This window comes from Centrocercus urophasianus, unplaced genomic scaffold (assembly GCF_019232065.1).
Source record: "Centrocercus urophasianus isolate 14NV4802_14NV808 unplaced genomic scaffold, USGS_Curo_1.0 seq_9, whole genome shotgun sequence".
Lineage (NCBI taxonomy): Eukaryota > Metazoa > Chordata > Aves > Galliformes > Phasianidae > Centrocercus > Centrocercus urophasianus.
In genome coordinates, this window is record NW_024885532.1 from 17918675 (window position 1) to 17935020 (window position 16346).

Sequence of the window (16346 nt, forward strand, 5' to 3'; positions counted from 1 at the left end):
CCAACAACCCCCCACAACCTTAATGGGAGCTGAGCTGCCCTAGAAACTGTTGCTTATGTTCTATTGCAGCAACTTGACAAAATCACTCAGAAGAAATGAAGGATGCTTCTGGAGGCTTCATTATCTGCTTTCCTATCTAGCTGGGGCAGTTGTGAGGAAGAGTGCCTCTCCGAGTAGTAATTTCTTCCTACTGAAGAAGAAAGAGGAGAGGCTAAGAATGGACACCCAGTTTTGGTTTCTAAAGTTCACCTGTAAGTCAGACTGGTACCTTCCATAATTTGCATCAAAAGTACCACATGGCAGTCATGAAAAGATATTTTGGCTTCTTCCCCATCCTGCTGTAAAAGCCCTTCCTAGTCCAGCACTGCAGGCAGGAATGTACATGGACTCTCTATGCCAACTCTGCACTTAGCAGTCTACCAGGCAACTTTAGTGACTTGACAAGTTCATGGTTTTAAACAGTAAATCTTACAGAGCCCAAAAGCCACTTCCTGGAAAAGAAAGGTGACGAAACTGCAGTGATTAGCAGGAGGAAGTAGGCTTGAGGATCTGTTAGAAGAAATATCTTTATATAACATATTTTCTTTCTCTCGATCAAGGCAGTTCCACAGCTTTTACTGTGAGATTATTTCTGTACTAACACTCCAATATCAATAATTTCCGTATCTAATTTGTAACATTTAGTAAAAGCTAACACTGTGTATTGTGTTGTGATGTTTAAGTATCCAGTAATTAAGCAGCCCCATATTGCTGCATCCTATACAAATAATGATAGATTGTACATCCAGAGACAAGGTAACAAGTAATTATAACAGACAAAAGCAATGTATGGGAAAGAAAGAAAAAACTTAATGAAAATATAACCATGCTGTTGACATTTCCTGAAAATTTTGATGTAAAAGCTTCATAAGGTATCCTCTTTTGTCACACTGTCAAGCCACCAATGATTAGCTATATATTATACTGGTGAGCCTTCCTCACCAGTTGCCAATTATCTCAGCATACAAATCTTTAATTACAAAGCACTAAGCTTTTTGCTTTGTAAGCTTGTTTCAAATTTGGATGTGACAACTTGTTTACAGACACTGACTGATGAGGGTGCAACTGAGGAGAAAAACAGGCTTCCAGACAAATCTGTTTCTGTATGTTTCGGTGGCTCTACATTCTGAATATAGGTAAATTCTCTTGAACTGAAGAACATAAGGTTCTGTATAGGAGTTCAATTTTATCCAATAATGGATCAACACATGAAAGCTTTTCAAATGCAGTTCTCCTTTGCAGAATCTCTCTCTCACACACAGAAAAGATATTTCTAAAGGTTATACTCATGCTGAATCACTCAAAATCTGGCTACTTTGGTGAAAAAAGGAATACAGCTTCCCCCATGTACCTACCAGCATGCCTGGATTTACAGTTAAAATCTCTTTTACCAGGCATAATGTGACAATGTCTGTTTTATACTGATAGATGGAAAAGCCCACTGGGTAACATTCTTTGCTTCAAAAGGCTGATATAAATGTCTTACACTTTGGACTTCATGGGAGGCGTAATGCATCTGATCAAGCAGGAGGAAGAACGATTTTGGTCACAGGACTAAAAAACAACTTAAGAGGTTCAGGCATCTTAAGGAACTCTTGTTTGGACACAGAGACACAGACATATCTTCCCAGAAAAAGAAAATAAATAATTTAACAGTTTCATATGGAGTCTCCCTGTGCCATGATAAGTAGCATATTCATTATTGTTTGATTAGATGGTGCCCTAGACTATTGTTTAGCAGATTGCTGGTGTTATGTTTTATCACTACCTTCAAAAGAGATCTTAGAATGGGAATACCCTTGTGCCAGTTTATGGAGCACCCGCACTCTTTTAGGAATTCGAGTTTCATAATGCTTTCCTACTTAGCTTTCTCCCTGCATGGTGCTTTAATTAGATCAATCAGAAGAAATAATAAGGGATGCCTTTTTAAATTTGACTCTCTAAATATAAATATTTTGGTAAGGAAAATTGTACATGTAAATAGATTGAATAAAACATTTTCAAGTTCTCCATGAACTGTAAATGAATCTCCAAAAGGTACTAAAGATGATTTCAGGGTATGCATGTCTTCATTTCCCCAGATATTTCATCAAAACCCCTATGTTCAAGATCTCTTTCATCTATTTCAAGGATCAAGGAGACTATATATATTAGCAACACTGAAACAGAAAATCTCTCCTGGCAGTTATTTTATTTGCAGCATCTGAGCTGCTCAATTGAGAGTCATAATTTTACTTGTCGTCTTTGCATTTGTTACAGCTTCGTTTATTATACTGATGTCAGAGGACTGTGACATGACCAAACATATCTTTAAGAAAAATGGATAATTTAGGATCTATTTTCTAAGATGTTGACATCATGTATTCATTGTTTTCACTAATATCTTCAATTTTTAAGACTGCTAAACAGTAGAAGTAATTTTTCTGGTCTCTGGAAATCTTTCATTGGTGTCAAATTCCTATAAGAAATGTGTTTCAGTTCTGGAAGTAGACTTAAAAGCTAATTACAAAAACCACCACCAAGTCAGATGTAGCCAAGGTAATTGCTCTTACAGGTGCCCTCAGATAACTTGTACAAAAACCCTTTGAAGGAAACTCAGCAGTGAGGTAATAGATAAGTTAAACATTTTCTGCCAAAGTGAGTAGAAGCTGTAGCTGCTACCTTTAAAGCTGCTGAAGGATTCAGAATATGTCAGTCAGTGTCTATGTTATATATCTTTAAGAAAATCGTTACTGTGCAGAGATGATGGGGATGCTATACCCTTAGAAATAGGACAGACATGCTATAAAATGCTGCAAAATACGATTCAGTTTTGAGTGTTTTTAATATTTTTCCATTTATTGGAAGCCAACATTGTAATATTTACATCATTTACAGTTTCATGCATACCTTCCACCATGATTTCATTTAAATGGGTGCAACTCCTCTCAACTTTTTTTGTTCTCTTGGATAGAAAACACAAGAGTCAATTCCAGATTTTTTTAGTTTTCATTTTCCATTCACAGCTAATGAAAAGGGGAGAAAACTGGATCTCATGATTGCCTTAACTTCCAGGAAGACAAAAAAAATGTTATGAGAAGCACTGTGTTTGAAATTAAGGCTCAGTGGCTCAGTCTGACCTTCCATAAATTCTGTAAGGAACTAACATATAAAATAATTGTCTTACAGGAAGCAAGAAAACAAGCTTTTTTTTTCTTTTTCTTCAGCTCATCTGTTACAACACACACATAGTACATTTTCTTCTCAGGTATCTAAGACACACACAGTTTAGCAGAGCGCTAAACTTATTTGTAAGCTCTCAAGTGACTTCCCAGTTGCAGCTGAAGATGGATACAAGGCAGCTAATTTGCTGCCACCAAGGGAAAATGTTCTAACATAAAAACATTCCCTCCCATAGCTTCAAAACTGTTGAGCACCTAGGGAGCCTGACTATTTGTAGAGTTGATACTATGCATATGCTTCCTCCGTAACTGTTACATGAATACATCTGGCATCTGTCTCTGTGTTAAACAGACTTAATTGTCCTTAGTATTAGTATGTAAAAATCCTCTAACCTATGTGATTAATGCAAAGGAAATAAATAATAGGACATTTATAGGTTGTTTTTTGTTTGTTTGTTTGTTTGTTTTGTTTTGTTTTTTTTTGTTTTTCTTAGAGCTATTTTTGCATTATTGGCAAGGTCTTCTCTCTCTTTTTTTTTTTTTTTTTTTTAAACTTTCTTGGTTGTACCTCCATGTTCTTTTATCCATATTAGACTTCAGACCTCTCAGGTATTTGCCAGACATAGTTGGACCTATTCTGAAGATATGTCATAATTTCTTTAGGTGATGTTAGGGTGACTCTACATTCTAATAAATTATTCTGCTCACTGTTGCCAGTGAAGTCAAACTCAGGCAAAGCACTTGATTTCTGATTTCAATATATTTTGAAGAGATCAAAGAGCATGGAAAATCCTGTTCTTTGGTTAGTCAGACCATGCAGAACAGTAATACTCTAAAAGATGCAGGTAGTTGCATAGAATGAACAGTAAACTGAAGACTTTTGGAAGTTATTTTAGCCTGTCAATGTTCATCTCAAACTCTCCAGCAAAGTAATACAAATAAACACAAACAATAATCAGTATTGATAATTTGACATCTGCCATCATCCATGGTAACAAAGTTAAATATGCTTAACATGCATCTTTTACAAGAAGTTGTTTCTACAAGAAAGACTATAAAGCATACGCTTTCCTAAAGCAAATATAACTGCCTAAGTCTGTTTGGGATACTCCTTAAAGTTACAAAATTGAACTATGCAGTCATCAAATGACCTGGCTGAATCTGCAGGTCCTATCAGGTACATTAAATCGTATTGAGTATGAAGGCAAACTATAATTTTATTAGCTCTCTTCTTTAAACTTCACTAGCATGCAACAAGGAGACAAATGAGATCTTTCATCTAATTTAAGAAATTCTGGGAGAGTTCTCATCGGTCAAAGGATTAAAAAAATGTGCACAGAAAGTGGACTGAGGTGCTGAATATCATTTTATTATCTGATGCTTAATAGCAGCTATAAGAAAATGAATAATCTTTTAGAAGCAGAGACAACCATATAATCTAATTTCCAGCAATTAAAATTAGCTAGAATTGTTATGATGAATTTAGAGACAATGGAGAACAGTGGATTCAAAGAGTTACTTTGCACTTGGTAATACATGCCAGGTAAAATACTACCTTCACTAAATGCACAGGCAGTGTGCATTCAGGTAGATTCTGAAGTTGCCTACCTCTATTTCAGAGACACATACACACAATGGTTTGACTTTTTCAGTTAATTGGTAAAGCTTTTTAACACTTAACTTATCATTTGTTGCAAGTCTAAGGGCCCAATTTTCCTTTATTGAATGGGACTTAGGTGTGTAACTCAGCATTATGAATACTCTTTTCCAAGATGTGCTTCTAATGTGTCCATGTTAGTATGAAAAATGACCCCTTGCAAAGGAATTTTCTAGAGATTACCTGCATGTGTAACTTTCAGGATATTTACAGAATGCTCATTTGCTGTCTAGTCAGATCAAAATTCTTTTTCCACTGAGATATTTCTATGCAAAAGCAAAACAACTTATTTTTTTTCTCTAATGTTGTGCTGCCACACTAATGGCGAACTACTGTATCTTTCACAAGTAAAATTTCCTTCAATGTACTGCACCTCGAATGCCTGCAGGAACACACAAGAACTTGCTCCTCTTCACTGAGGAAAACTGTAGCTGATCCATTCCCTCCACAAGACAGCAGCTATGGTTCCTTTGACAAGAAGTCTGGTTCTGACTTCTCGTCAGAGCTACAGCAGGGAGCGGCTTTGCTGATGTACAAGGCTGCCACCTTTATACAAGCAAAATGTTTGACCAGTATGAATAATTCTTTATAATTTTATTTAATTTTATATTTTTATTGCCAGGAATTTAGCAAGATAAATTTAGAGCAGCTGATCAGCTGCACTTCATGTACAGAGCAAGCTGGGATAGTAGGCAGCACATAATCCTTCCTCCTGATTGAATTTAGAGCCAAACTCCCCACCAAATCTCCTGAGCCACTGTACCTTGATTTTGCTGCCCAGGTTCTGTTGGCTCCGAGTTCTGAATCCCAAAAAATTCATGGCACTGAGCAGTATGCAGAAGAGTGCTAAATTCCAATTTGCTCTCATATCAACAGTTCAGACCTACAAATCTTTTGCAAATATTACCAAAGCATGTGTTTAAATTATGCATTACTAGGAAATTAAGAGGAAGACAGCTTTATGTATCAGATTCTTCGTGCCTTCCTGCTTGTTCTGAGAATGCAGAATTGATAGCTCTGGAACTCAAAATGAGATTTTAGGTTTTCTGAGATTCTCAAAAATACAAAATATACAATATGCCAAAATAAAATTTATTGGTACAGAATAACATACCTCAAACACCCATCAATCACTGAGTTCATTCCCAGAAATGGTTCTGAGCTCAAAATTCCTATTTTAAAGATTCAGTAGGCTTAAGCTTTCCCATTTATTATATCTATGTCTTTCCAACATCAGCCCAAATATTCATCCCTTCTTTAAATAAATTATCAGTTTAAATTTGGCATATGCTTTTTGATTAAGTGATGGCATTTCTGAGGGAGTCAGGCTGAGATGATAAACAGGGATCCCCACACTGTCAACAACTTTCATAAAACATCAGTCACAGTCCTCTGAAAAGATGACATGCTTATTTAGCAGTTATTTTTTTTTAAAGATAATCAAGTGGAAAATCAATGATGGTAATCCTGTAGAGCACATCCGCATTTTCAAATGTTTCTGTGATACATTAGCATGGTTACATTTAGCCACTACAGCCTACTGGTTTACGTGATATTTGAATAAACTCAGTTACAGCTGGATATTACAAACTGCTTTCAGATTTTCAGCCATCTTATCTTGAAATAGATATTCTCAGCTTCAACAGAAAAAAAACCCCTACTGGTATATTAAGGAAAAACAATGATAAAATTGTATGAAAAAAAATATAAAACTACTAGTAGTAGTAGTCTTCAATAGGTTAACTGCATAGAAAGAAGCTACTATGTAATCTAATTTTAAAGTAAGAAAAATGAAATCATATATTAATTTTAAATGTTTATGCAAAATGTCTCTCTTTAACTTCCCTCGAATTCATCAGAAATTAATTTGATTGAAACTCTTCCTTTGAAAGAAATAGTATCTAAAGTAACATTATACTTTGCTTACTGTGAGAATCTCTTTTATAAAACAAAGAGCAAATTATCAATGAATATAATTTCCCATTTAATTTCAAACAGGAAAAAGTGGAATAAAAATACAAAATAAAGCATTCCACACAGAGGGATATATATACTTTGGTCACTATTTATTTTCAATTTCTGAAAAAGAAAATACAACATTTTGTGTATGCTTCCACTGTTGCAGTTAGCCTTCTCTTTGATAATAACATGTATCTCTGATGACATGGATGAATACATCTAAAATTCAAGTCTTCCTTCTAGCAAGACTGTAATCCTATATAGAAGGTCAATGACAATCTACCTATTAATACCAGCTGGTTGCTAGAACCATTTTCTTATGCAGCATTTTCTTGTTTGGGTTTTTCTCTCTCTGCTTTGCTATTTCTGATTTCTATGGGGACCTCCATCTATTTACCACACTAAATCCTGTTGTTCATGTAACACATACTCTTTGTTCATTTCCTAGAGGTAGACAATCAGAACTGGCATTATTGTTAGCATTCTCTGAAGACATGGTCAATGCAGATGTAGCTAATCCCCTCCTACTTGTTATTCAGCAACCAGTATCTGCCAATAGGATTTGGGAATCCCTGAAGACAGTGTTTAAAGGGAAGGGTTAAAATCAGCTTGCGTAATGACATTCTCAGTTCTTGAGATCATTCATCATGTTTATGGAATCTGTTCCATGAAGAAAACTAAGGTTGCTGATTAAATTAACTTAAAATAGATGGACAACCATCTGAGTGAATGAGATCACTGCAACTTTATTATATATGCTGGTACAAATACTTCTTTTAATCTGTTCTCAAGGCCCATGTATTCCTTGTGAAAGTCTCCATTTGGGAGATATCACCTCTAGAGCTCAACTCCCTGAGAAGCAATCATATTAAGTGAAACCTGCTGGGGTACTTGATTTAACATTAAAGTGAATTTATCAGCTATTCCCAAATTTTTGAGAGACTAATTGAATTATCAAAGGCTGCAATGGGAAATGTAAAGCCTTCTGAGATCAGATTTGTAATATAGATAAAATCCTTAACTTGTGCCATGTGAATATCTTAAAATGTAGTAACAGGCTGAGGGCTAGAACACACCTGATGTAAGATTTATTCTGCCTGTATAAAATCTCTCTCTGCCCACCAAAATTACAGGAAAGGTCTGAAGTGTTATAGACAGGAAAAGGACAAAAACTACTTTAAAACATCATCTTCAGGTATGCTGCATGCCCACATGATAAAGTTCCATGATTTTTGATATTCAAGTCAAGTTACATACTTTCACTTTTCACTTTTAATCCCTTTCAGAAGGAATATACAATTTTGTTCATTTTAAGGAAGTGACACATGATCAAAATCAAGCACGAATACATTATGTTCCTGAATTAGGGCACATAATATTGACACTATTTACACAGAAAAGCTGCTGAACGTGAAGTTCATCTGTGAAAATTCAGCTTTGCCAAAAATTTTACAAAATAATTACCTAGCAATTTATTCATTTTAAACTGTTTGTCTTTGATGTGCATATAATTTTGGAATTATAAAATGGATCTTGGCAAAAGAGACCATTTGGGGCAAAATTACAGGGCAAAAGCAGATTTGTATCCCACTGACAATTTGACAGAGAGATCTTCATACAGATACATAAACATAGATGCTCAAAGGATATCATTTAATATTTATTACAGAAACAAAGCTGTCATCTTCCATATGCATGAAAAAAAAATTATGCTATTAATATACTGCAATTATAAAAGTACAAAAAAGTCAAGCTGTTCTCATTTGCAAGAAAGCACTTTTATGAAATGTCCAATGACAAACATGCTAAACATGCAGTTTCACTTTACCCTCTGTATGATAACCTGCTAACAAAACATACATACATACATACATAGTTCCATGAGCTATGGAACTAATTAATGATTATTTTCTGCAATTTTTTTTTTTTGTTATTGACTGATGTATTGAAAGGTAAGTCCATTTGAAGTTTTCTTGGTAACAGGCACTGATAATTGTTTCCTTCAGTCAAGAGTCTCCAGTTTTTAATAATCTGAGATAAACATTTTTTCAGTTATATTGGGCAATTATATATTCTATTACAGATGTCTATATCCAGATAAAATGCAGAAACTTATTTATGAGCCCTGTGTGCTTGGGTAGATACTGTTTCAAAAGCTTCTAGTAACCAAGAAACCAGTCAAACAAACACAGAAATTTCAGGAATTTCTAAAAATGAAAACAAAATAAAACTTGAAAAATGCATCTAAAAATCAAATCATTTTATTATTATTATTATTATTATTTCCATAATTGCTTTTGAAATACTGATCTCTCTAACCAAGTCTTCTTTTTCTTGAGTATGAGCAAAGCACCAAGGAGATTGTGAACACTACTGTAAATTACATACTGTCTAAGTTTTTCAAATGTCACTGTCTGGCCTAATCAATGTAAAATATCTTTAAATGACTCCTTGTGGAACAGCTGATAAGCCTGAGCAAAGAAGTTCACTAGTGAGTCCAGATTGCTTCTGACACTAAACTGATGTCATTTACGTAGACTTGAGCAATGCCTTTGACATGGTCCCCAACAAATCTTTGTCTCCAAATTAGAGGGATGTGGATTTGATGGGTGACCACTCTATGGATAAGAAACTGGTTGAAAGGCTGCAGATAGAGGGTGGTCATCAATGGTTCCATGTCCAGGTGAGGCTGGTAATGAGTGGCATCCCCCAGGGGACTATCTTGGGACAAGTGCTCTTTAAAATCTTTATCAATGACATCTTTATCAATGACATCGACGACGGAATTGAGTGCACCCTCAGCAAGTTTGCTGATGACACCAATCTGAGTGGTGTGATTGACACAGTGGAGGGAAGGGACGCCATTCAGAGGGACTTCAATAGACTTGAAAGGTGGGCCCAGGTGAGCCTAATGAGGCTCCACACAGCAAAGTGCAAGGTTTTGCACTTGATCCGGAGGAATCCCAGGCATCCATAAAGGAAGGAGTGGTCCTTGAGAGCAGCCCTGCAGAGAAGGACCTGGGAGTCCTGATGGATGAAAAGCTTAACATGAGCCAACAATGCGCTCTTGCAGCTTGGAAAGCAAATGGTATCCTGGGCTCCATCAGAAGAGGAGTGGCCAGCAGGGATAGGGAGGTGTTTGTCCTCCTCTACTCTGCTCTTGTGAGGCCCCATCTGGAATACTACATCCAGGTCTAGAGCTTCCAGTAGAAGACAGTTGTTGGAGAGGGTCCAGAGGAGAGCCACAAAGATGATCAGGAGACTGGAGGACCTCCCTTACAAAGACAGGCTGAGGGAGCTGGGCTTGCTCAGCCTGGAGAAAAAAAAGGCTGCGAGGTAACCTCATTGCAGCCTTTCAGTACCTAAAGGGAGCCTACAAACAGGAGGGGAATCAACTCTTTGAAAGGTATAAGATATTATTCTGTTAACTTCAGTGTCTCGAAGCTTGCTGGGGACAGAGATGAACAAGTCCAGGCAATTCCTCGGCAAGGGTTATGAAATCCTTTGTCTGAGGGACACAGATGGACAAGCCAGGGGCAGCGAGAGAGAGATGAGCTGCAGCTAAATAGGTGTGATGCGGTCTTCTGTGTGGACTTATCTCAGGATGATGGCCATCTCAAGGGGTACTCACATGACTCTTGCTCAAGCACCCAGGGATGTTACGTAGGCAGGAGGAAAAGGAGGATAAAAGAAGAACCAAAAGCCATGAGGATAGGTGTCTGACATCAGATTCCTCACACTACGGAATTCCTGCATGCTGACGGACTCTCCTGGGTCTGCTGTCTGGTCTAGTGTTAAATGGGGAGGTTGGTGGCCCTGCCTGTGGTAGGGGGACTGGAGATTCATGATCTTTGCGGTTCCTTCCAACCCTGGCCATTCTGTGATTCTGTGAACATCTACTAATATTTTATGGTGTTCACACAGCTGTATACTTTTTTCCATGTGGAATGGAAGTGGGACATAATCCCAGTTTCTGACACTTAGATGACTCCAAGGAAGGAGGTTTATACTCCAGCTAGGTATCTAAGTTCCTATTATAGTAAATACCAATTTAAATCTACTTAAAAGAATCAACAGAATGTTTACCTTAACCTAGACAACATTTGAGCTGAATCCCACTGCTAAATAGCTGTAAGAATTAATCTAAGTGTCTAAATAGAGATGTAGGCTACCACCTTTAAATAGAAGTATACAAAAAGGCCTGGTTCTCTACCCTAAATACAAAATTGTCTTCTATGAATGAAGAAGATATATTTTTTTAGAAGAAATATATTTTGCATGAAATTTTGGCAGAGATTATTAGCAGAGCTGCAGATAGGATTCATTTTGTTTCCGTGTTAGGAAAGGTCTATTTTGATTTATCGGTCTTAGTACAAAACTGTGCTATTTATTTCACAGTGGTATTCAAGGAAGCTGTTCTGAAATTTCTTGGAAGACATGCTCCAGCTTGTTGTGCCCAGCTGTCTTACATCACATAAGTTAATGAAACTCATATTCTCCTATGCCAGTCAAGTAAGATCTGATTTAAGTTAACTTGTTCATGTTCCTACCTCTTCCATAAGAGAAAAGTAATTTGTGCACAGATCTCCTAGTACTACTTCCAAAAACTGAGCAGAGTAGATTCTATACTCTCATATTTTGAGCAAAGTTTAAGGAAAGGATAAATTTCAAGAGATTAAAGGACAACTTGGTCATAAGAGGCCAACATATTTCTATTAGATATCAGATCAAAATTTAAGGACTGGAGAGAGTGGGAAAGGCAAAAGCATTGGGCATAAAATAAGGATTGCAAGTTTAGACTTATTATTCTGCAGAACGCACTTTTTTATAAACATTTAGGCCACAATAATTTAAATGTCATTTATCTGGATACAATTTTAATAGGCATTCAAGATCAGCGCAAACAAGGGAGGGAAATTTATGAATATAAACTGTCAGGTCTGAATTTCATTATGGAGAAAAAAGGGAAACTTTAAACCAAGTATGCCTAAGCATGCCATTTTTTACATGAATTTAAAAAATAAGTAAAAAAGAACATTTTTTTTAACAAGTCATTTTGAAAAATACAACATAAAAAAAAAAAAAAAAAAAAAAAAAAAAAAATTAAAGTACCTAAATAATATGTTTTGGCCAACATAGAATAAGAGGAAAGGCCTAGTGTCTTCTTCTCATATTTGCTTATGGGTCAAATCCCATTAAAAATAAACTAGCAAACAAAGCAGTGATTACCAAAATCTCCAAACCTACCTCTCAAAGCAGTTTCTTCTTCTCAGTAAGAAGTAAGTGCTGTGAAGCTCAAGCTTTACCTGTGCTAAATAATTGTGCTTAACTTTAATTGTGTTCTGTGTGGTTTGATTGTTTCGCCTTTTTGTTTTTCCTCCTTTGAATTGGTATTAAGCAAAACTGAAAGAAACTGTTACGTAACACAAAAGAAGTTTGTCTCCAGTAAGCCCTAAACCAGAATGTGTTTCAGCAGAATATTTTTTTGTGTCAAGGTTTTTTTTCCAGTTTTCACTGTGTTATGAACATACAGCAATATATTTGTATATACTTATACATTTATGTAACCAATTCAATAAACAAAATTTAAGAATTAAATTAGCTTTGTAAGAAAAAAAAAAAAAAAAAAAGAGTAAAAAAAACTGGAGTGTAGCTGAACATTAACTTGTTCCACGCCTCCCTGGGACTCATCCAAAATTAGATGAATAAGAATTAAGGCAGTAGTGCTTTTTTATGTATGTCAAAAAAAATCTGCTTTTAAAAATGTGCATCTGTAGTGATGAAAAGAAAAAATATCTACATGAGATGTATTTTAACTTGCATGAATTTTAAACTGTTGCCAACTGCATGGAAATTTATATGTTCTTTAATAGTTATTTTTATTTTCTTCCTTTTTCGTATTCCTCATTCTTTTGTTTCACAATAAGTATTTCTGTTTATCTGTTCCTGTTCCACTTCCTCTATTCTCCTCTCAAAATATATAGGACGATGCTCTTTAATACTTGAGATACAGTTCTATAATGTCCATATTTTAACTTTTTCACTGAACAAAAATATACAGAAATAAGCCAGAGAATTAATCTCCAAAGCTGAACAAAACCTAAATGGTTATCAGTTCAGTCTATTTTACTCGGCATATTGTCATAAGTTCTAGTATATTTATCTATTTATTCATTATTAAGTACTGATTTAATAAAGTCATAATTGTATACTGACTACAATTATGTATCTGAGACACTAAATTGGTCACATGCATACACAGTGGCAAAGAGCAGAAATAATGTCTCAAGCCTGATATGTGTTTTGCAGATACAGAAAATCTCACAGTATGAACAGACATTTTAATTTAAAATCTTCTTAATTCTTGACTGGTACCTGTGTCTTGCAGTAGGGCAGGTAGTAACAAGGCAAAGTATTTCATGCACTTTAGCAAAAAATGCCTTTTTCAACAAATTTACACTAGACAGTAATGAGCTATACTGTGTGGTGCTCAGTCTTAAATAAGTGGGAAGAAGTTCCTCTGCCCAGCTCTCAGGTATTAAGTCTGTACATCTTTTATGTTGACAGTTCAGCTTCAGGCAATAAAATAGAAGAACCTGTTCTACATGTACTGTTTAAACCAAGAGCAGAAAACCTAAACCTCCATCAATCTACTGTCTGTTTTACGGCTTATCTGTGGCAAAAATGAATCATAAGAAAGATTTGTTCTGATTTCACAGACTGATCCATCAACTTGCTGGTATCTGTGAACCATGCTATTCTACAGAGATTGCTAGTAGTGGCACAGTTGTAGTATTAAGCAACTATAACACCAAGCTACTGTCATTTGCTTCCAATTAAAGTATGTAAAACTAGATCTCTAAAATGCACGTGCACACACTACATACCCACAGTCATACAAGTTGACATGGTTGGTTTCTTTTTATGCATAAGCATTTTCTAAATTATGTATTCTCTTTTAGAAGTTCTACCACTACCAAAGAACTAGAATAGGAGAATGAATTAATTCTGAATAATTTTTCCGATTAATTTTCCATCCAAATTCTTTGAATACAAGATACTTAAGGATATGCAGTTTCTTCAGCAAATTACTTGTAAGCTCTTCAAGAAATAATCTATCAAGTTCTGAGCTGTGACTTTTTAAGCTGTGACTTTTCAAAAGACAAACCCTACACGACTTTATAATCTCACATGTAAAATCTGGATCACAAGAGAAGACAGACAGCAGACCAAGTGTTTTCTTACCTGAAAGAAACAGTTCAACAGAGACTGAAGTCTACTTGTGGTGTTATGTAGGGTGAAAATAGGAAAGAAAAGCAAAGTTGAGAATGCTTGAAAAATAAAGTATTTTTCATTAACAAACGGAAAATTAAAACACTGGGGCAGGAATTCATTTTGCTTTTGAATCCCTTCCCTGCAGTGCTCTCTGCTTTTATGTTAACCTCGTGAAAAAATATCTCAAAAAGTGCAGTAGCAGTGCCATTAAAGTGCATGATTTCTTTAGTTAAGGGCCACTGGTCAAACCCACAGGGTCCATTCAGGAATTGCTTTCACTGAAATAAACAATCTACTCAGGGCAAAAAGGAGTGGACAGTGGAGAGGTAATGGAAAGGATTTAATGTATTAACTATGCATGTAATTTACAGCCCCCTTTTTCAGACAGTTATATCGAGACCACAATTTTATAACACATTCAAGCTCAGTGCCAGAAAACAAACAAACAAATAAACAAAAAACTGGGACATTCTTAAAAAAAACCCAAACAATAGTTCAATATGCTTTAAATTGTGATGCAAGAATGAGAAAAAAAAGGGATTGAAAAACACTCGAGTGTAATTTAGTGGCATTTATTCCATAAACATTATTAAGAAAATGCATAATCTATGGATTATTTAGGTATTTTTACGTATGAAAAAAGTCTCAAAGTGTAAGCAATCAAGAAACTTCTGAAGGAACGAGCTTACAGAGTTTCTGACCTGATATCATATTCATTTAATCTACTTTAGGAAACTGCTTAAGGAAACATTCTGCTGCTTTCCGAAAGACTGACTTGGGGATTATTGGAGCTGTATAATTGTTCAGCTGATCAGACTAAAAAGAAACACTTTGGTTTACACTTACCTTGCAGAAATGGGCAATTAATTTGAGACATAGATTGCTGCCTAAAAGTCTTGCCAAAATAATTTCTATGGGGGCAGCTATAGATACTTTAAAATACACATATATTTTTTGAATTGCCTCATTTTCTAATGCTCCATCTTTATATAACATCTCTTATTTTCCCCTTGTCTGCAACATAATTATGCAGAAATCCAGCATAAAAATAGGTTGATAGGTTAGCTTAAATATTTTTAATATGTCCTGCAGATGTTTGTTCTTTTTTTCCTTCTTTCTTTCTATCCTTTTTTCCTTTTTTTTCCTAACTCCAGAAAGGTTTCTGGTTCTTTTTAAGACATTCTGTGTAAAAGTTGACAGTGTTTCAGTATATAACTGTATGGGTCCTGCACTTTGGCCACAACTACCCCATGCAGTGTTATAGGCTTGGAGACGAGTGGCTGGATGATTGAGAAGAGGAAAGGGACCTGGGGGTGCTGGTTGATGCTCAGCTGAACATGAGCTGACAGTGTGCCCAGGTGGCCAAGAGGGCCAATGGCATCCTGGCCTGCATTAGAAATAGTATGGCCAGCAGGAGGGGGGAGGTGATCATCCCTCTGTACTCAGCACTGGTGAGGCCGCACCTCGAGTATTGTGTTCAGTTTTGGGCCCCTCACGACAAGAAAGACATTGAGGCTCCAGAGAATGGCAACAAAATTGGTGAGGGGTCCAGAGCACGAATCTTATGAGGAGTGGCTGAGGGAGCTGGGATTGTTTAGTCTGAAGAAGAGGAGGCTCAGGGGAGACTACATTGCACTCTACAATTTCCTGAAGGGAGGTTGTGGTGAGCAGGGGTTTGGCCTCTTCTCCCAGGCAACAAACAGGACCCGAGGAAATGGCTGCAAGTTGTACCAGAGGAGATTTAGGTTAGACATGAGGAAAAACTTTTTCTCTCAGAGAGTGGTCAGGCACTGGAATGGCCTGCCAAGGGATGTGGTGGAGTTGCTGTCCCTGGCAGTGTTCAAGAGGCATCTGGATGAAGGGATGCGAGACATGGTTGAGTTTGTGGTAGCAATGGTAATGAGAAGATGGTTGGACTAGATAATCTTATAGGTCATTTCCAACCTTGTGATTCTATGATTCTATGATTCCATGTGTTTTCTTATCTTCAAAATAGGTTCACTTTGCTTTTCTACTTTTGACATAAACTCAGTGTACATAGCAAAAGTAATCATGGTTTCATGATAAATACTCCTCATTTTGCAATACTTCATTTCAACAAGTAGTACTTGACATTTAGCCTAAAAGAGATGTAAAATGTTACCCTGACAGATGTTTAAAAGGTCCACTAAAATATAAGAGTTCCTCAGTGCAGAAAAAGGTACAAGATGTTATTTTCCCCTCATTTTCCAAGATCATTCATTAAGATAATCAAC

General features: G+C 36.1%; 1 protein-coding gene across 2 annotated transcripts in view; it reads right to left on the reverse strand.

The window, feature by feature from the left end:
- The window catches only part of PCDH17 (protocadherin 17), an 81920-nt gene that overhangs the window by 9567 nt on the left and 56007 nt on the right, over positions 1 to 16346 (reverse strand). The gene's annotated exons all lie outside the window — the stretch shown is intronic.